The sequence below is a fragment of the Ceratotherium simum genome, chromosome 2, assembly GCF_057802395.1.
Source record: "Ceratotherium simum simum isolate JZ-2026a chromosome 2, ASM5780239v1, whole genome shotgun sequence".
NCBI classification, from domain to species: domain Eukaryota; kingdom Metazoa; phylum Chordata; class Mammalia; order Perissodactyla; family Rhinocerotidae; genus Ceratotherium; species Ceratotherium simum.
Window position 1 is genome coordinate 33257751 of NC_141901.1, and position 22040 is coordinate 33279790.

At 40.2% G+C, this 22040-nt stretch overlaps 1 protein-coding gene across 2 annotated transcripts in view; it reads right to left on the reverse strand.

Moving 5' to 3' along the window:
* Positions 1 to 22040, reverse strand: part of DDR2 (discoidin domain receptor tyrosine kinase 2) — a 151424-nt gene that overhangs the window by 123618 nt on the left and 5766 nt on the right. Inside the window, exon 2 of one of the 2 annotated variants that reach the window (XM_014783292.2) lies at positions 5335 to 5482. The exons of the other annotated variant lie outside the window; for it this stretch is intronic. The gene's annotated coding sequence lies outside the window, so the exon portion shown is untranslated. The remainder of the gene's footprint in view (positions 1 to 5334; positions 5483 to 22040) is intronic. 2 annotated transcript variants of the gene reach the window in all.

Genomic DNA, 22040 nt, shown 5'->3' on the forward strand with positions numbered 1-22040 from the left:
AGGAGGAAGGTATGAAATGGCCCTTGGAAAATCACAGACTCTTTGGTACCATTATGTGGATCAATCTGGGTCTCAAAACCCTTCCTCGCCTGCTTGGGAATCATGACTTATGATTCAGCTTCTCCACGATGGATTAATACAGGCTTGCAAATTTTGCAGCTGGACAAAAGATCATAGCTATTTCCTTTACTTCAAGGAAATATTTAGGGTTCATCTCATAAGCCAGGGATCAACAAACTTTTTTCTGTAAAGGCCCAGAGAGTAAATATTTTAGGCTTTGCAGTCCATAAGGCCTCAATCGTAACTATTCAAGTTGGCCTATGTAGCATGAAAGAAACCATAGACAGTATGCAAATAAATGAGCACAGCTGCATTCTAATAAAACTTTATTTACAAAAACAGGCAGCAGCCGGGATTTGGACCACATGCCATAACTTTCCAACCCCTGACATAAATCATTTGTTCTGTGCAGGAGTGTCAATTTAAGAAAGGAATGATGTTCAATGACACCCTTAGAAAGGAAGTTGCTACTCTGGTGCAAGAAAACTTTGAAACCTAGTTGTTCTACCATTACCTAAGTAACCTTGAATTATCAGCATCTGCATTTAACATGATACCCAGGTGACTTGTATATAGTACCTCTGGAGACCAATGTGTCTCAAACACCAATCAAATTACAGATTTTGAGGTCTGAGGACTAAGATTCTATATTTTGAACAAGCTCCTGGGTGACGCTGATGCTGTCAGTGGATGATACTTCAATTAGCAAAGATCTATTTTAAACCATCCTCTACAAAACCCAATACTGGGGTGGAACATGGGAGCAGGTGGGTTCCAGCAGCCCACCACCACCTACTCAGTTCCGCTACCCCCAAACAGAATAACGCATGTGTAATACTATGCTAAATGTTATGCAAAAGCGAAAATACCTGACAGAGACTCAGACCTCGACTAAGAGGGTCTCACCATCTTTAGAGGGGGGAAAAGCTTATATACATAAAAAGTTAATCAACATGAGAGGTTGTATGAATGTCTCTTATAAGACAACGAAACATCAGTGAGAAATCCTGACAAATGCTATGAATGGTTAGAAGGGAAACCCCAATCCCTTTCATTCATCATAAATGGAGGAGGAACCAGGAGCTCCACGCCCCAGGAAGCAGGAACTTTGAGCAGGTTCAAGCGCAGGAGGAAATTCAGTGGACATTGCCAGCCAGGAACACTTAACATCATTCCTGCAGCCCACAGTCTCAGGCTGATGTATACCTGAAATTTATACAATGTTATAAACCAATGCTACTGCAATAAACAAAAAATTAAAAAAAAAAAGAAATTATAAGGCAATGAAAATTGAAACAATGGAAATAAGATTCTTGCTCGCAGCCCTAGATCTACTCTGACGGTAATACAGTTTGTTGCTTACCCTTAAACTGACTCTTGTAAGCTATGAAGACCAAATCAAAAACAAGACATTGAGACCTTAGAAAACACTGGCTCAAACTGTCTCATGCATATATATTTTAGGCCCCCAAATATTTCCCCCTGACGGTTTATTGTTATGAATAACAATAATTACATTAATAACCACCTTAAATCTGGTTCAGAACTGCTCCCACACTCAGCAAGAGGGGCATTGGAAATGAGCAAATCCAAAAGCAAAGTCATCTTTCCCTCCCAGAGCGTGTACCACGCAGATGCTGAATCCCTAAGATGGGGTCCAGATGTCTTAGCCCAGGCAGTGGTCAGAGCTCTCAACAATCTGGCACACTCTCTTTTCCAGCTTTATCTTCCGCTACTCCTCCACCCTACCGCTCTGCTCCCAGTAGATTGCTATCTCCTCCTTCCCTTCCACCTGCATGCCCAGTGTGGTCCTTGTTCACTGGTCACTCTGAGTCCTTGTTGACTAGTCAGCTCCACCGATAGTGACTGACGCACACTCCTCTCTATACGTTGAGTTCCTGCCTAGCCTCCAAGGTTTGGCCCAAAGCCACCCCCTCCACAGTCAAGGCATTTGTTAACTGACCATCCCAACTACAAGTGCTCTCTCCTTCCTTCAACCATTCATCACTCTCTTGATACGTCCTTACCCTCCCTTGAGGTAGTTCTTTTTTGTTCCTTCCCTCTCCTACTAGCCGTGAGCAACTTAGGCTGGGATTATCTCATATTTATATTTGTATCCTTTCAAGTCACTTCCAGAGTCCCTTACACGTCACAGGTGCTCAATAAACATTGTTATTATTTTAGTAAGTAAAAATATCCAAAGTCCTTGGATCCTGTGAGCAAATAAGAGCATGTTGTTCTCCAACCCAACAGATTTTTTTCATATTACCATACGCTCTCAGCTTATGCTTTTCAGAATGTTTTTGGAACCCTGTTCATACAGAAATGTCTAAGTCAACCTTTGGCACAGCTTACCTCCCTTGCCCTTTGAAGGGCTTGTTTCCTCAGTTTCTAATAGGTTCTCTCCTCGCCTGTAGAGACACACCCACAATAGCCATGGCTCTCTGATTAGTTAGACACTGATCCTTATCTTGCCTTTTCTAAAATGATCCTGGCACATCCAATGTTCAAAATCTCAGACAATAAGGCTTATGCAGCAACATTATCAGAATGTCTCATTTATCTCAACCATAATCCATTTTGTAACAAGCACATGCCTCTGAGGTTTGTTCCTGTCACAGCCCCAACTTCCACCCATCCCCACTCCTACCCCCACCTCCAACACCCCAGGCTATGCTCTCTTCATGCTCTAGAAAACATGTCCTCCAGGACACATGAAACCAGAACCTCCCATCAAAGAGATTCATGAGAAACAGACCACCTGCAATGGGAAAAAGATAGTTTCACACTCGTGAAGGAAAATCAAGTTACAGTTGGAAATACAAGGTTTTTCTTTAAAGGGGAAATTAATGTTGGCAGCATTCCTCATTTGAGTTGACCTCCAACAATGCTGAAAGAGCCATTTTGGGAGAGAGAGGGAAAGGAAGAAAGTGTGAGTGGCAAATGGAGAGAAGGAAATAGAGAAAGAGAGGGAGACAAAAAGATAAAAGGAGAGAGAAAACAGAACAGGAGGGAGACAGAGGGAGGAGGAGGTGGGAGGCAGAATAAGAGAATGAGGGTCAAAAGGATTAGGGAGCAAAGGGGAGAGGTGGAAGAGGCGAGAAATAAGGGGGAAGAAAGGCAGAGGAAGTTGCTTGCTGTACCGCTGGGTCTCACCAACTCAGGTCCCCAGTTCTGTGGCAATCTTGACAGCTCCCCTAAGAGCTCTAACATCCATGAGGGGACAGACTCTCCGCTGGCTTATTATGAACACTCAATGCTATGAAATCTATGCCAGAGTCCCCTCCGCCCAAAACAGATAACTGAACAGAGTTTGGGGAGTTTAACTCCAAAAGCTCTTGTTAACTTTTTGCTCTCAGTATTCATTAAAGATGCAAAATTTTTAAAAAGTAGGTGAGCATACATACAGATTAAGCCTCATGTTCCAGAGTATACTAATAATGCCCCCTTTTCCTCACAAGTCTTCCAGTTTAGATGCTAAATTACTTTGTCTTTCTATTAATAAGAAACACAGGAAACTGAGACCTATTAAGTCTCTAAACAGACTGAAATACTTAGTCTCATCATTCTCAGAAAAGGAGTAAGCCTAGAATAGTGACCAGAAGAGATGAGGACTCTTTCCTGCGGGAGCCAAAGTACTTGAGATAGTTCTAGGCATAATACTATGATAGTGGGGGTGGGGAAAGGCACCCAGATTATGCTTCACAAGCCAAGGCTATATATAGCACATGCCTTGGATACTGAAATAATAATTTCTGGAAATAGTTGTTTACGTTTGGGTGGCAGGGGAAGAAAAGACCACAATGACAGTTTCTGAAAGGTAAAGCAGAATGATTCACAGATAAATAACGTTTGAGGAATCTCACGTAATAGAGAAAACCTGCAATAACTTCTGGTTAGTGGTTAAATGTAGCTATGAATTATTGATTCTGAAATGTACACTATGAAGGCTCAAGTTAAGACCTCATAGCTCTCCAGTATCAAGAGTCTACTGGAGAGAGGGAGGGAAGGAAAGGAGGAAGAAAGAGAGGGAGGGAGGGAAGGAGAGAGGGAGGGACGAAGGAAAGGAGGAAAGAAAGGGAAAGGAAATTAGTTTCAAGGCAATTTGTGGGAATAAGAGGATCCAAGATATTTTGTCACCACAAAAAGACTAAGGAGAAATGGGTGGGTGGGGGGTCCCTAGATAGTAAACAGAAAGGAGTATATATTCCAACAAGCATCTTGACAGTGAGAAGAAATCTCCTGGGGAATGTGAGAAAATACTACTTTATCTTCCTGCCCTCATCCTTCACTCCCAAGAACTCACAGGTCCACATATTTCACTCACTCATCCATTTATTCAGCAAGTTTTACAGAAGCCGTAATGGATATAATAAGTCTAAGTCAGGTCACTGGCTTCTCCCTGAGCATCTCCCATGTGCCAGACCCTGCATTAGATGCTGGAGATGCAGGAATGAAGGAGGTAAGGTTTCTGCCTTCAATGAGCTCCAGGCTGAGAATTCTGGAATTACTACAGATCTAGATTTGTTGGTGAGATTTGAGCTGCTGAAGGATGAACTGAGAAGTCCCACTGAGACCAGAATTCACCTATAGCAGACCACCTTGACATGTGCGAGTGCTTCCTAGTTTCCTCATGAAAGCTATGCAGTGTATCACACTTCTCTTTTGCCTTGAATCCCGAGCTAAGTATTGCATTTATCTGCAATGAGTATCCCTGGGCTAGGTTTTCTTGTACATTTAACTCCCCCAAATCTTATTACCAGACTCTGGTTCTAATATCCTGGTTTTAGTAGTTCTATTAAGTATTATTTTTCTCTAAGCCACCTCAAATTATTGCTGGAAGAAGGAAACTCACAAAAAAATTAATACATGAAATTACAATATTAGAAGAGACCTAGATCCAGGAACCCCAGAGATTCTGACAGGGCCTGTAGGGACAGGGAAGGCCTAGATATCCCCTAGGTCACTCGGAACAGACACTCTGAGCCAAGACACCCCAAGATTGGCCTCTAACCTGGGCTGGCCCTAACTGGATCCATGAAGTGTGAAGAGGAAGCTGACATTCAACATCAGGTTTCCTAGACAGTAAAATACATGAGCTTCTCTCTTGATCTCAGCTCAGACACAGAACCCAGGTGCTCAATTTTCCCTGTGACACCAGCCAGGGTGAGTGAGGGACTCCAGGGGAGCCACATTGGGAACAGGGGGTTTCCCCTCCTGCCATCACCCCCAACCTCATGTGCTGACAGAGTGTCCATGACAGGCCCTGCTTACATCAACAGGTGCAGAACATTCTCTGAGGAACGAGATCTTCAAGAACAGCTGGCCTCTGTTTCTCTTCAATTATTGCAGCTTCCTTGCTTCAAGCCACCAGCCTCGGAACTTCCTAGAGCATTGAACCCCAGACCGGTTGTAGATCTCCCTTTATGTAGGGGGAAAAAAGGGAAAACAATATTACATTGCAAACTTTTGCTTCATTCATGTTTTCTTCCCAACTTGACATTCCTGTCACTGCTATCAAACAGAAGCCTCCCAAGTACCCCAGGCAGTGAAGGAATTTGACAAATCCCAGAGGACCTCAAAGAGATTCTGTTTACGGGGGTAATACCTATTGATATTTATTGACTTATAAATTAAAGCTGAGAATTTTAAATTTATGATTTATTAATTCATTAAAATAATAATTGCATGTTAACATAATTTTTTATAAAAAATAACTGTTTTCAAAAAATATTTAGTGCAAAGAGTGACTTTGTTTTACATTTTTGAAAATCTCTTTGATATCTGGCTTAATCAAACAAAGATTCTCATATCTGCTTCTGGATTCAATTTGTTGCAGTATCATGTGTATTTAACTTCTGGAAAACTCCACCATACACTCACGCGAGAATGAGAGTGAAAAAAGCAAAAGCATCTTAGTACTATTAGGACAATAGTTTTGACCTTGTGGATCCCCCAAAAGGGTCTCAAGGACTCTCAGTGTTCCCCAGACAACAGTGGAACCACTGCTCCATACAATCAAAAGTCAGTCTCTCTTCCACCTCAGACTGTCACTCCCTTCATCAGATACAACTAGTTATCAGTTACCTGAGTAGTCTTCTAGAACCATCCTACACGGCTATAAAATATATGGATGTATAGTTTATTTTTAATTAAAAAAATCAAGTCTTAGCATACTATACATTTCACCTTGGGTTTTCTGCTGTACAGTCATGCATTGCTTAACAACAGGGATCTGTTCTGAGAAATGCGTCGTTAGGCAATTTCGTCATTGTGCGAACATCATAGAGTGTGTACTTACACAAACCTAGATGGTGTAGCCTACTACACACCTAGGCTATGTGGTACTAATCTTATGGGACCACTGTTGTATACACGGTCCGTCATTGACTGAAACGTCGTTATGCGATGCATGACTGTATATGTTGGGGTAGTTGCATGTTAGCACGTGTAGTTATGTCATTCCTTCCCACAGATCCATTTTTTCTCACTGAATGGATATAACGACATATAACTCTAGTGCCACAGTGTTCATGTGGGTCGCTGAACAGCTACTGTAAATTGCCAATTTCTTCAGGGAAGGATACAGAACTTAATGGGAATAAAGTGGCCACACAGAGCAAGAACAGATGTCACATATATTAGTACATCTTTCCCCTGGCTTCTAGTTCCCTAACAAGGCATGCAGCTAAAGTCTTCAAATTTGAGAAAATATTCAAACTTGTGCTATACTACTGCCCTTTTATACTTGGGGCTCACCTCATTATTCCACAAAAACTTGTACTAACAATCTCTGTGCCTATTTTTACGGGAATGTTTACAAATATCAACCTCTCTTGAAATACTCACTATCATTAGTGTCACATATTGTGGAAGAGGAAAGCAGGATGAGGGTCCAAGTGTCCCCAAACAGTATTTCTGAAAACTATTTGCCTGTAGAACTAAGGTGGCAAAGGTTAACCCTGTTAGATCACAATTTTCCTGACATAGAAAACCAAAAGGAAACCTTCACCTAAAGGAAACCTTCACGTCATACAGCTAATTTGCTCAAATCACCTTGCAGGCTTGAAACGCTAAAATTTATGCAGAGCATCTGGGTTCATTTTCTCACTCTGAGATTGACCAGCTGTGTAATCTGGGGGATTACTTGGCTTCTACTTATTTGTAAAAGAGATAATGAGACCTATCTCACAAAGTTATTAAGAAGAATAATTATAATTGTGTATAAAATGTGCCTGCCACATAGTAGGTGCTCAATGCTCAGTAATTGTTAGCTCCTTCCCTTTATTGCTCTATGAACAGACATAAGATATGAGACAGATGTGTCCTGGACTGAGCTGGCTTTTCAGGGAACCCTGGCAATCTAGTCTTTTAGGAAGTCTGGAGATATAGAAGACTGGGGCAAAAGAAGATGGTAGAGGACTTTTTTCCAACAAAAAGGAGTTTCGTGAGACGTTTGTCATCTGTCTAATTCAAAATAAGAGGCACAGGTCGACTTTCTTCCTTTCTTCCTCAACAGGCCAGGAAAATGGGCACCAACAGTCCCTGCATTTCTGTTTCAGCTTTCTATCTGCCTCTGAAATTACATAGGCCAGTGTGGTTTGCATTTGTAGGTCCAGGGAAACTAGAGAAAATCCACGAGGTTTGGAGGAGCCCCCAAGGAGAGGATGAGGAAGAGATTTACTCCTGAACCATTCCCAGGAGTAGAATCCACATCTACAACAATTACAGGACAGATGTATTATGACCTCCATTTACAGATGAGGAAACTAAGGTTTGGAGACACTAAGTAAATTCCCCAAGGTAGCAGAGCTAACAAGGACAGGGTCAGAATTCAAAACCAGATCTGCCCTACTCCAAAGCCCAGGTTTGCAACCACATCATATGATGCTCCAACTAGAAAGGGTCCCAGCCCTGTCATGACTTAGTAAGGCCAGCCGGCTTCATAGAGATGGTCTCACAAGAAAGACAAATTATCCTCAGCTGTAAGTTAATGATTTCACTAACCCAATACTGTAACTAAAATCAAAATCAAAATTCTTCAGAAAATCATCCCTAAACTACACATAAAAGTAGAATAGAAGGACACTAAAACCCAGATTTTATTAGTTTTGGATTTGTAGATTATTTATTTTATTTTCTCAGTATTTGATTAGATTAAGATTAGTAGATTGTTTCATTTTATAGATTATTATTTTGAATAATAGATTAATAATTTAATACTAATTTATCCAACAAAGTTTCTAGCTTCCAGTATGTATTAAGTGCTAGAGGTGCTAAAGATGAAGAAAACATGTTTCTTGGCCTCAAAGAAGATATAATGGCTATAACTATTCATTTGGGTTGGTGGGATAATAAGATAAAAAAAGAATAAGGTGGTAAAAGAAGGAGAAAGCAAGCCAGTGGAGTGTTCTGGAAAGACTTGTTGAAGGAGGGAGGAGGCATCATCTGAGCTGACTCTTGAAATATAAGTAGAATTTTGTCAGGTGGAAAAAGTGAAGACAAAAGTCTAAGACAAGGGAACAATTTGAACAGGCAAGTTATGGAATGAGGACATCAATAAATAGTGGCCAGAGGACAGGAACACCTCAGAAATTGAAGATAAAGCTGGAAGATGGTTGAGGCTGTGGGCGCTGGCAAGGAGTGAGCACAGGTGACCCAGGAAAAGCTTTGGAAGGGAGGGATGGCAGGTTCAGAGAGGCTCTATAAGGCTTAACCTGGCACGTGCGATGCTTTAGAGGAGAGACGGGCAGAGTGACCAATTAGAGCCTGACCTAGAATAACGACACAGGAAGGGAAAAGAAATAACGAGGAGGTATAATGATGATAATGTGGAGAGAATTGAGGATTGACCTCTGACTGGCTACAGCATGGCAGAACGAGGAGTCAAAGAAGCCTGAGTTTCCAGCCTGCCCGTGACCAGGACCATGTCACTATTAATGAGTCCTGCGAAAACTGGGAGAGGAGTCAGTTTGTAAGGGAAGATTGTGAGTTTGGTTCTGAACACAAGGAATTTGGTTTCCTTACAATCAGAACAGGTAAGCACTTTAAGTAGAGAAGTAGAAATTTGGCTCTGGCACTCAAGAGAGAGTTTGGTGTTAGAGACACATATTTGAACATCAAATATGTAAGGGCAATAATTGAAGTATGAGGCAGTTGAGATGATCTAGGAAGAAGGGAGAGAGGAAAACTGAACACAGAACCTTGGCGCCCATCTCTATTGAGTGGGTGGAAGAACATCTCTGAGTAAGACCCAGGACAAATTAAAAATAGTTCTTTCACACAAAACATCAGGAGTCCCTGATCTAACCTAACTCCCTTATTTCACAGATGCAGAAAACCCAGGCCCATAGGATTAACTGTTTATGTAAGATAAATCAGTAGCAAAACAGCTGCTTAGTAGCAAAACTAAGACTAGATGGATGAAGTGACTCTTGGGAATTAGTATTGCCTTAGCAACTGGGAGAGATGTATGTGCACCATAGGACATAGTTGGATTCAGAGAAGCCTAAGAGCAAACTAGAAACTTCATTTATCTCTGCTACATCAGTCCAGCACTGTCACTGTGCCCAACCATATAATCAGCTCAGGGGTTCAAACCACATCTTATTCATCTTGTTGTCACTGTCTCTCTGCCCTCACTTTCCCCACCACTGTCTCCACCAGCAGTGTTATTACAGAGTAGAAAAATCACAGATTATTTTCCTCGTCTGAATATGCACGTGATCACAGACTTTTGGAGTTGAAAGAACTTAAGAATTCATCTAGTATTAGCGTAATGTCTGTGGAAACAGATCCAGAGAAGTTCAATGAACAGATGACCCATTAGAAGTAGAACCCTCACCCAAATTCCGGTCTCTTATTTTTTCCCATTACCCTACCAACCTTTAGTGCAAGAGACTTAGTTTTAAGACAAACTCTCTAGTCTCTAATTTCTCGAAATCTATGTTACGCAACCCTCTTCCCTCAAGATGCTTCTTTAAAAAAGAGCTCCATGGTCCAAAAAGTTTGTGGAGCACTATAAGCTACCCCTCTCTTGGACAGTCAGAGTGCTCATTACCATATTAAAGACCTTGGGAAGTCCTGCAGTGAAGAAACCTATTTAATTCTCTACGAATATTTCCCAAACTTATTTGACCACAGAATTCTGGCCCTTGCCCTGTCCCTGTCGTTATCTATTTAAAAACCCACAGGTTTCCAAGGATTGTACTTTGGGAGACACCACTTTTGTCTAATTAGCAAGATTTCTTCGGCAGGTCCCAAGCAGAAGTGTCAATGCTGAGAGGTCTTCACTGTGAGAACCGGGTGGGGGAAGTGAAGAGAGACAGAGAAGGAAAGAGAAACAACAAATAGTCGGTCTCCTCCAGAGCCAACTGCTCCGCCAACAACAAAGGGTGAAAAAGCTATTTGAGAAATTTTGACTTAGCATCCTGGTTGTAAGCTTAAGGCACTAGTCTTCAGCTAAGAGTTCTTGTGGGAAAACGGGTTGCTAAGTACTCAAGTACTCCACGTCAGCTGGTGTGTGAGTTTCACTCTGCTTCTGCCACCCCCCACCCCACCCCCAGACCTACCCCTGGTTAGCAGCAATACTATCCCGTCAGTGTCCTTCAGGTTACTCCCACAGCCTCCCCAGCTTGTCCTTGCTCATTCCACCCTCCTGGTCCAACCCCAATCACATCACATCTGGACAGCTAGAGCTGCCTTCTAACGAGTCTCCCTGACTTAACTCCTTCTCCCCTGCAGTTTACCTTACATGCTGCAGTCACATTAATCTTAAAACAACACTTCACCTGCTTTAAGATAAAGAAAAATGTTCAAAACTCCACAACATCCGAAGCTCTCCTTAATGTAATGAAACACATCTGTGCAATGCTGTTTCTCCAGGCTCCCCAGTGGAAATTTCCCACCACCCCAGGCTCCTGTCCTCACTGGTAACTGAGCTGGCCAGTCATAAGCAGGCTGACTGCCAAGCCTCTGCTCTCGCTGCTCTTTGCTTCCTGCCTATCCAATTCCATTCAGTTCTCACTCAACTTCCAACATCCAGCCCAAGACCCTTGACTGTCGAAACCCTTCTGTGCTCTCTCCACTTGCGGACACTGAGCAACTAGCCCCAAGTTTACTCGTGTTGCTCCTTTACTGTTTCCTGAATTTTCTTACTGATAATAAACTCAGGAAGAGAAAAGACTGTGCTTTATTAGGTTCAAGGTACCAGTAAGTACTCAAAAACACTCTTGCCGAATCAAGGATTGAATTCATATTGACCTCAGAACTGTGAGTTAAGCAGAAAACTTCACATCTACAAAACACTAGGGAAACTAACCCCTTTCTGGGCCTCAAAGGTGTTTAAACCTTTCTAGTTCCATTGATCTTAAGTTTAGAAAAAGGGAAGATTGATTCTCTCACATCCTGGAGTTTTCATTCTTTTTCTTATGGACAGAGCTGTGCTTTCTGCCACCTTTGTAGGCTCCTTGCCATGCTTGGCCTCCAGGAGAGAGAGTCTAGACTGAGTATATTAAGTGATATTTAAACATGTATCTCTAAATTTTCCAAGGGTCTGGCCAAAAGAGTGTTCTTCCCAAGAACATATTCTCAATTGACAATTGTTCCTTTCTTCATTCATCCTTTGAATTATTCGACAGACATTTAGTGAGCAAGTCCTCGAGATACAAAGGAGGATAAAAAATAATCACCATCCTTGAGGCACCCACGACTGAATGCAGTTTTACTCAAAACATGATCAGAAGAACTACTGAAAAAGAATCACACGATGGAGGTTGTTAAAAAATATAGGTTCCCTGGACACTGGACAGAAAATATCTTATTTACCAAATCTCAGGTGGAGCCTGGGATCTGCATTTTTAAAAAGCACTCCATGTGATTCTGATGCATACTGAAGTTTGAGACCCACTGGCCCAGTGGAAGAGACAGGCATATAAGGAGATAATTATAAAAGAGCGGTGCCTACTTGCAATAAAAGAGATATTCACAGGGTGTAACGGAGGTGCAAGGAGAGTAACGAAGCAGTGGTAAAAAGTTAGATGTTGCAAGGAGAAAGACCTAGGTTCAAATTCTCGTTCTGCCACTTACTTGTTATGTGATTGACCCTCTCTTAGTGTCATGTGTCCTCATATATAAAATATGAAAAATCCCCACTTTACACAATTATTATAAGGTTTCGATGAGATTACGTATATTAAACGGCTTAACATAAATTTTGGTACACAATGAACACTCATCACTCTGAAGTCATCATGATTATTATTTTTAATTATTAATGAAATTTAAAGGAAAGGGCAGATTGGGAAAGTTTCCCTTAAAAAAAATGGATGCTGAATTTAGTTTTAAAGCCGCATGTCTCCAAGTATAAATACATTCCTGTGGTCCACAGCACACTTCTAGAATTTTTTAAATTTTATATCTTCAATTCTATAATTTGAAACTCTTAATCCCAGCAGTAACCAAGTACTGTCATGGAATTTCAGTACCTGCCATTTCATTTGTATATACGATTATACAAATGCCAAATGAAAGCCAGATCAAGTCAAGAACCAATCTAGAAACAGAAAATGGTGGGAGAGTTGAGTTATGGCATGGCATGGGGCAATTTAATCTGCTCAGCCATAGGGGTCAATGTCACGTTCCTGCTGCAAACAGATGTCTGATACGGACTCTCTCTTTTTACATACCAACACCTACCAGTTTATAAGCCAAAACCTGAGGCATAAACACACAAAGCAGAATGGTTCTGTCCCTAGTTCTATTAGTCATTGGATTAGATACCCATTTAGTAGCAATTTCAATAACACGACAATGCCAACCTCATCTTCAAGTGAATAGACCGTTGAACCAATTATTAAATGATACCTCATTAAACTGACATGTGACCATTGGCTACTGGCAGAGTTTTGGTTAAGTGTGAGATCTGATTTTCCTAAACTTGTAAACCCTTGAGGCTATTAATAACAATTTGTTTAACATACTTACACCAACAGGCATTTTCTGCATGAAATTATTAATTATCTTTAAATAACAGACCCAGATTAAACATGACCAGGTCCTAAGGCTACATGGGTCCACTCTGCCTATCTTTAACCTCCACACTAGTGATTAATTTCAACAAACCACATCATCTGACACATTAAAATAATGTTTTTAACTTATTTTATTGAGTTTATAGTTATGTTTAATTTCAGTTATAAATTTGCTTTGGCTTGATATTGCAGAACTAAAGCATAAGAAGTGTTGCAATATTGTGCTTTATAAAGAAGTATAGCATTCAGACAACCAAAATATATTTCTCGTATATTATATTTGATCTTCGTACACAGCTCCTGGCTCATAGAGCTCCCAAAACCCTTGGAATTTTCTGTGATGAGAGCCATAAAGGTGCCTTTTGTTAGGTTAATGAGGTGATTTTTGGACCCCACCTAAGGACGGGGGCTGGTTGTCAGGGAAACCAAACATGTGATTAGAGGGGTAGAACTTGCAGTCTTATCCCACACCTCTGGGGAGAGGAGGAAGGCTGGAGGTTGAATCAATCACCAATGGCCAGTGATTTAATTAATCACCTCTATGTAATGAAGCCTCCATAAAAACCCAAAAGGACAGGGTTCGGAGAGCATCTGGGTTGGTGAACAAGTGGAGGTGCTAGGAGAGTGGTGCACCTGGAGAGGGCCTGGAAGCTCCATGCCCTTTCCCCACACCTTGCCCTATGCATCTCTTCCATCTGGCTGTTCTTGATTTATAGCCTTTTATAATAAACCAATGATCTAGTAAGTAAAATATTTCTCTGAGTTCTGTGTGTTAATCCAGCAAATTAATTGAATCCAAGGAGGGGGTCTTGGGAACTTCTGATTTATGGCCAGCTGGTCAAAAGTACAAGTAACAGCCTGGACTTGCAACTAGCATCTGAAGTCCAATAGGGAGTTGTGGGAACCTCCAATCTGTAGGCTGTTGGTCAGAAGCACAGGTAACAGCCTGGGCTTGCAACTGGTGGCTGAAGTGGTGGTAGGGTGGAGGGCACTCTTGTAGGACTGAACCCTTAACCTGTGAAATCTGATGCTATCTCTGGATGCGTAGTGTCAGAATTGAGTTGAATTGTAGGACACCCAGCTGATGTCCCAAGAATTGTTTGGTGTTGTGTGGGAAACTCCCCTCAAGACACACACACGTGAAAATTGGGTCCAGGAACCTAATTTAAGTGTATACTTCATTTTATGCTGGTACACGTTTTAATAATGTCCAAATAATTGATCATCTTAAGGAGCTGAAAAAATTTTCCCTATAAAATGGTCCATATATTTTTCAGGTTTGAGTAACATCAAATTAGATACTCCTGAAGGAAGTTTCTTAGAGAGCGGAGTCTATTCTGTCTCCCTTAAAAAAGCCTGCCCCTACCTTTTCACCAAGAGTAAGCAGCAAAGAATCTGCTCCTTCAGAAACCCGTGACTAAAGCCACCCCTGCAGCATATCTGTTCTACACAGCCTTTGACAGCTGTTTCATTGACTTCCCAATGCATCCTCCATCAGCATTAGCAAAGCTATTATTCTAGGGTTGGGGGGTGGGGGTCAAGAGAGTACTTCTTTGAATGTGAAAAATCATTTGCCTTACCCTTGAAGCCATTTACCTGGCCTTAAGAAGTGGAGTTAATGGTGACAGTGGGAATTACTGAGTTCTGATGAAAGGAAAAGACATGGGTCTAGATATCTTAATGCTTTGTCACCACTTTCATCTAACCCTCATTTATTCACAAGAAAATGTTTTAACACCCCATGATCCGTGGGGTGGATATTTTTCCCTAATGTCTACTGCTGAATCATGCAATGGTAACTATAATAACCTCCTCATCCTAAGGATGGATTTGAACGTATTTTTGAATGGCGTCATAGTACTTCTCCCTACAGCTCTGAGGAACTGTGGCTGAGTAAATTCAGGAACAAGTTGTGGATGGCATAGTTTATGTGCCTACAAAGGGCTGGATTAAGACCTTCAGAGCCTCCAAGCACTGAAAATATTATAGCACCTTCCCCAACCCCACCCCACCATGTATTTTGTTATTAAAAAAATGGAAAAATGTAGAATTAACTGTAAGAACGTTCAATAAAGTTCCTATTTTTTTTCATTATGACTATTTTAATACTTTTATGGAACACCAAATATCAACTTATTTCCAAAAGAAATTGGAGGTACCCCTGCTAGTGCCTTAAACACCTTTGCGTAAAGCAACATCGTAAGTGTGTTCAGGGTTTTCACATACATCATTTCACTTGAAACTAAGACTCATTTGTTACATATGGTCTGCAGATAACAAATATGGAGCCATTTTTACGGTGTCAAACTCTTTTTTTCCTATTTAACTGCCCAATACCTTCTTTGCCAGGCTTCTCTTTGCCCTAACCCTGCCCAACTCAAATGAGAACTTAGATCAGTGATTCAAGACTTAGCTGTGAAAGTGAATATGGGGGTACAGGTGCTGGTACAGACAGTGATTAGCATAATTGAACTGGAAAATGTAGAAATTTTACATTGCCCTTTACAGATGATAAAATTGAAGTGCAGATAGGTTAAAAAATATAGTTGCACAAAGTCCAACTACTAGTAGGTGGCAAATTGAAAATGAAAATCTCACCCTGTTGACCCCTGGCCCATCACTCTTTCTACCATACCATGATTTTAAGTGAGAATGTTTGTATGTTGCATTAGTTAAAACAACTTAAGTGACTATTCTTTCAAGCAATAGTTATTATGATTTGAATATGACAAAAAGATTTCCCAAGTATCTGCTACTAACCTGTTGGATTAGTTTTTCTCACTAATTTTTAAAGTTTCTGCTTCCATTAGCTTTATTAAATAAAATAATATTATTAAAGTTTAGGATACAATAGCCATACTTATCCGAAAAACAAAATCAATAATTTTAAAATATAAATTATTAATTTTGTTATGTATATAATATATAACAAATATATATATAAATGTTCGTGATTATAACTATATTACAAAGTCTGCCTTCAGATAAGAAAGAAATAGCCAGGATGAAATCAGAGTGTTGGGAATTTTGGATTTGGGGGTTTTATTTTTTGGAGCAGCTTTCCTTTCATGCAAAATTGAGCAGAAAGTAGAGAGTTCCCATACACCCCCACACGCACACTCACGACCTCCCTCACTGTCAACATCCCGCACCACAGTGGCACATTTGTTACAATCGATGAACTTACATTGACACATCATTATCACCAAAAAATTCTAGTTTACACTCAGGTTCACTCTTGGTGTTGTATATTCTATGGATTTGGACAAATTTATAATGACATGTATCCACCATTATAGTATCATATGGAATAGTTTCACTGCCTTAAAAATCTTCTGTGCTCTGCCCATTCATCCATCCCCACTCCCCAACCACTGGCAACCACTAATATTTTCACTGTCCCCATAGTTTTGCCTTTTCCAGCATGTCATTTGGTTGGAATCATACAGTGTGTAGCCTCTTCAGATTGGCTTCTTCCACTTAGTAATATGCATGTAAGCTTCCTCCTTGTCTTTCCATGGCTTGATAGCTCATTTCTTTTTAGTGCTGAATAATACTCCATTGTCCGGATGTACCAACAGTTTATTTATCCACTCACCTACTGAAGGACATCTTGGTTGCTTCAAAGTCTTGACAGTTATGAATAAAGCTGCTATAAACATCACAAACATCTGTGTGCAGGTTTTTGTGTGGACGTAAGTTTTCAATTTATTTGGGTAAATACCATGGAGCATGATTTCTGGATCAAATGGTTAGAGTATGTTTAGTTTTCTAAAAAACTGCCAAACTATCTTGCAAAGTAGCAATACCATTTTGCATTCCCCCCAGCAAGGAATGAGAGTTCTTGTTGCTCCATATCAGCACCAGCACTTGGTGTTGTCAGTGTTCTGGATTTTGAGCATTATCCAGTGTTCTGGATGATACCTATTATACAATAGGTATATAGTGGTGATTCACTGTTGTTTTAATTTGCAATTCTCTAATGACATATAATGTTGAACATCATTTCATATGTTTACTTGCCATCTGTATATCCTCTTTGGTGAGATGTCTGCCCAGTTTTTAATTGGGTTGTTCGTTTTCTTATTGTTGAATTTTAAGAGTTCTTTGTATTATTTTGGACAACAGTCCTTTATCAGATGTGTCTTTTGCAAATATTTTCTCCCAATCTATGGCTTGTACTCACATCGTCTTGATACTGTCTCTTACACAGCAGAAATTTTTAATTCTAATGATGTCCAGCTTATCAATTATTTCTTTCAGGGATCATGCCTTTGGTGTTGAAAAGTCATCACCATACCCAAGGTCCCCTAGACTTTCTTTTATGTTATCTTCTAGGAGTTTTATAGTTTTGCATTTTACATTTAGGTCCATGACCCATTTTGGGTTAATTCTTGTGAAGGACATAAGGGCCCATTTTTTTTGGATTTTTTTCTTTTTTTTTTTTTTTGCATATGGATGTCCAGTTGTTCCAGCACCATTTGTTGAAAAGACTATCTTTGCTCCATTGTACTGCCTTTGCTCCTTTGTCTAAGATCAGTTGACTATATCTATATGGATCTATTTCTGGGCTCTCTATTCTGTTCCATTGATCTATTTGTCTATTCTTTCACCAATATCACACCATCTTGATTACTGTAACTTTATAGTAAGTCTTGAAATTGGGTAATATCAGTTCTCTAACTTTGTTCTTCTCCTGCAATACTGAGTTGGTTACTCTGGATCTTTTGCCTCTCCATACAAAGTTTAGAATCAGTTTGTCAATAGCCACAAAATCACTTACTGGAACTTTCATTGGGATTAGAATTTATTTTTAATTTCCTTTGATACTATTTTAACATTATAATCTCAATTTTAAAACTCTATGTAATGTATACATTCTAAAATTAGAACTTCTGTCTGAGGAACAATTAGCTGCTCTTGAGTGAATTTAACTCCCACCACTCTTTTCTTTAGATCAACTTGTTCCCTAGACTCTCAAGAGAGTACATCCTGAAGGACAAGTCCCAGCAGCCTTTGTAACCCTCACCACTCCTCTAAGTTTTTTGTCTCTGGGAAATTACAGTCCTACAAGGCATTTTGTTGGTATAGCTCCCATGAGGACTTCCAAGGTGTGATCTCTTTTTACACAGCCCACATAGCAGTTCGTTTTACTCCCAGTGAGCAATGTAACTGGCATGAATTGGTGTGATGGCACTTTAAAATTGCTAAAATCACACATACATATGTGTGTGTATCCATCATGAGGATGAGGGAGTTCTTTTTTTAATGCTTGGGTTTAGACACAGAAAGATAGCCATAATTAAGACCATAATATGAAGGCCATGGCAACAAAGACAATACTGATGATAAGGTCAGGAATACAATCCCAATAAGGAAGATGGGCCTATGGCTTTATACCTTATTTGCCTATACCAATGACTCCCTTATCAGAGATCCAATAATATTTTATATATTTTTGAAATTTTCTCTAGTCACTGTCATATTTGTCCATTGTTTCCCAAGCTCTTAAGGACCGGGATTATTTCTTCTAATTCTCAATCATTCGTTTTCATTTGTTCATATAATCAACAGGTATTTATTGATTGTCTACTACGTCCAGAGCCAGCTCTGGGGGTCTACTGGTTAAGATTCAGCCCTCTCACCACCACAACCAGGGTTTGTTTCCCAGTCAGGAAACCACACCACCCGTCTGTCGGTTGTCATACTGTGGTGGCTGCGTGTTGCTGTGATGCTGAAAGCTATGCCACCAGTATTTCAAATACCAGCAGGGTCACCCATGGTGGGCAGGTTTCAGCAGAGCTTCCAGACTAAGACTGACTAGGAAGAAGGACCTGGCCACCCACTTCTGAAAAAATCGGCCCTGAGTAGCAGCAGAGCATTGCCTGATACAGTGCTGGAAGATAAGAGGATGGTGCAAAAGAACCAGGCAGGGTCCACTCTGCTGTACACAGGGTCACTAGGGGTCAGTGTTGACTCAATGGCACTAACAACAACAAACTGTGTCCAGGCACTGTGCTAACCTTACCACCAAATTAGGCAGGCACTAAGTGCACAACAAATTTTTTTAATGAGTGAGAGGATCCAAACTGTAGATATACAACATTATAAACAATTTGAGAGGCAGAAATATGATTTATTCTTTTTTACCTCGATAATAACTAGTAGAAAACATACAATGGATGTTAATAAATACATATTGAGCAATTGATAAAATATAAACTATAATACTAATGCAGGATGTTAACAGGGAAATTGTATGCAAAAAGGAGATGAGGTGCATGGGAACTCTCTGTACTTTCTCCTCTATTTTTCTGTAAACCTAAAGCTGCTCTAAAATATAAAGTCCTAATTTAAAGAAAGAAATTATGGAAAATAAAATAGTAAACTTCGGGTCTTATGTTTTATACAATGTCTAGCTCTGCTGACAATCACCATACAAGAACTTTTTTGAATTACAGTTAAAATTTAAAAAGAAAAATCTTATTAACCTAATCCTGGGTACGGATTTTCCAAAGAGAATTTTGTACAATCAAATTCATATTTTGCTTCCCAGAACCTAAAGTAATGAGTGTCTAAAGCAATGAATGATCATAAACATCTATAATCTTTCTGGTTTCCTTGATCACTAAAACCTATAACAGTTGCCTGGCAGACAGCAGGCACCCAATAACTATTTGCTGAAGAAATGAATTCAGCCAAAACAAAATTATGACAGAGTTTACCAGGATGCTGTGAAATTCATAGGGATAAAAACACACCTTGTGATTTAAAAAAATCAGTGCCATTGGAGTGAAAAAATAAAATCAATGAGAAACTGCTTATCTTAGACATGAGAGTTCACTGTGATTTTAATTGCTTCATGTTTTCTGAATTCATGGAGTGTTCAAAATTTAAAAAGAAAAAATGCAAAAAAGAAAACCCACTAGATTATTTGTCCTCCTTTTTAATCCATCTCCCTTCTCAATCTATTTTTGGCTATCTAAGCCATTAAGACCCTAAAGACAATCTTGCACACAGTGAATTTTGCTGGATTAGCTACCCAAGAAATGTGTCCGAAAAGGCATCCACACCTACCATCTTCATAGGCACAGTGCTCCCCAGTTTACAAGGTTTCCTGCACATTATCTTATTTGAACCTAAAAGGAGGGCACAAAAACTCATGAGGGAGACAGATGAGGAAACTGAGGCACAATGAAGTTAAAGACTTCTCTGAGGTCAAAAATCTGGAAAATGATGGTTCGGGGACCAAAATCTTACTACCTATTCTTTTCACAACCTTTTGCGCACGAGGTTCTATTTTTCACACGCCCTCTCCCTCACACCCACTCCATGGAGCATGTAGCATTAATCTCTGAGAAGCAGGTCCAAGGAAGTCCTCAAACATTTCTTTGGGGTCTCTCTAGGCACAAAACACAAGCCACAAGACAGTTGAATGAGTGAATCCATTACAGACAATGCCCAATCTCCAGCAGAAGCCCAGCTGAACCCGGGAGCTTTGGAGTAAGCCTAAACCCATTTCAGAATTTCTCTGCCTTTTCATTGCTCTTCCGGGCCTCAGTGATACTTGGGCTGGCTCAAACCTAACCTTTCTCAGGGCTTAGAGGCCAAAGTGAGAGTCCAGCTAATAAGTACATGACCTGCCAAATCCTGGGATGTCCATTGCTTGGAGAACTACAGAAACTTGGAAACATCAGATAGTTCTGTGCAAAACAGGAAGGATAGAAGCGAAAATAAGAAAGGAAATCAAAATAAGAAGAGAACTGGGGCTGGCCCTGTGGCGTAGCGGTTAAGCTCGGTGAGCTCTACTTCAGCCAACCGGGTTCACGGGTTCAGATCCCGGGCGCAGACCTATACCACTCATCAGCCATGCTATGGGGGCAACCCACATAGAAAACAGAGGAAGAGTGGCCACATATGTTAGCTGAGGGCGAATCTTCCTCAGCAAAAAAAATAAATAAAAATAAAAAAATAAGAAGAGAATTATTTTCAGCTAAATCATATCTGAATAACACAGGCCCAATCATAACATATGCAAATAAAATTAAAAGAGATGGAGAAAATTTAGAGACCATCATTTTAGGCATTAGGTGATTGGTGTTCTGGTGAATATCCCCGGACAGTCATCTCGGTTCCTTTATTAAGCTATTGTTATTAGAAAATGTTAAGCAGAGCTTCTTGCAGTAGGCAGTCAATAAATGCTAAATAGAATTAAGCCAAATAAAATAAAGTAGAATTGCCGAAGGATCCTAAAACGATCAGGGAGAGAAACAGGTTAGAAACTCCTGAGAAATGTAGCAGAATGGGGAAAAGGGGTAGAGACTTGGGTATTTAGACTGTAAAGTATCAAAGATTCCATCAGAAAAAGTAAGAGAGTTAACGTTTACTGAGCACTCACTTCTTTAGAGCATCAATTATGTATGAGGCTTTATGCTGGCCCCTTTGCATATCTAATGGTACCTAGTTTTTGTAACAAACAAGTCTCTACGGCTTGAGAAAAATGAGACTTGGAGAGGTTAAATATCCTGTCCAAGGTTACACGGCTAGTAAGTGGTGGCAGAGCCAAAATTTAAACTCACATCCTTTCCACTGTGAAAGCACTTTGGGGAGTACTCTTGGCAGAAGTGGACTTTGGTGGGTGAATGCTGTTGGCCTGGAAGAATGTTGTTGGACTGAGGAATGGGCTATGGGAAAATAGTTGGGCTGGTTCTACGTGGTTTAACAAGGGTAGCCAAAGCAACACTGCTGACCTAATAACAAAACTAATCATCATCAACATCATTTATTAACTACATGGCAAACATATGCTAAGTCCTCACAAGTGGCATCTGTAATAACTATTAGATGGGAACTATAATCCTTATTTTACAGAGTGGGAAACTGAGACTTAGAGAGCTTAAGCAGTTGCCTAAGGTCACACAGCCAGTGAGTGTATAGCAAGGATTGGAA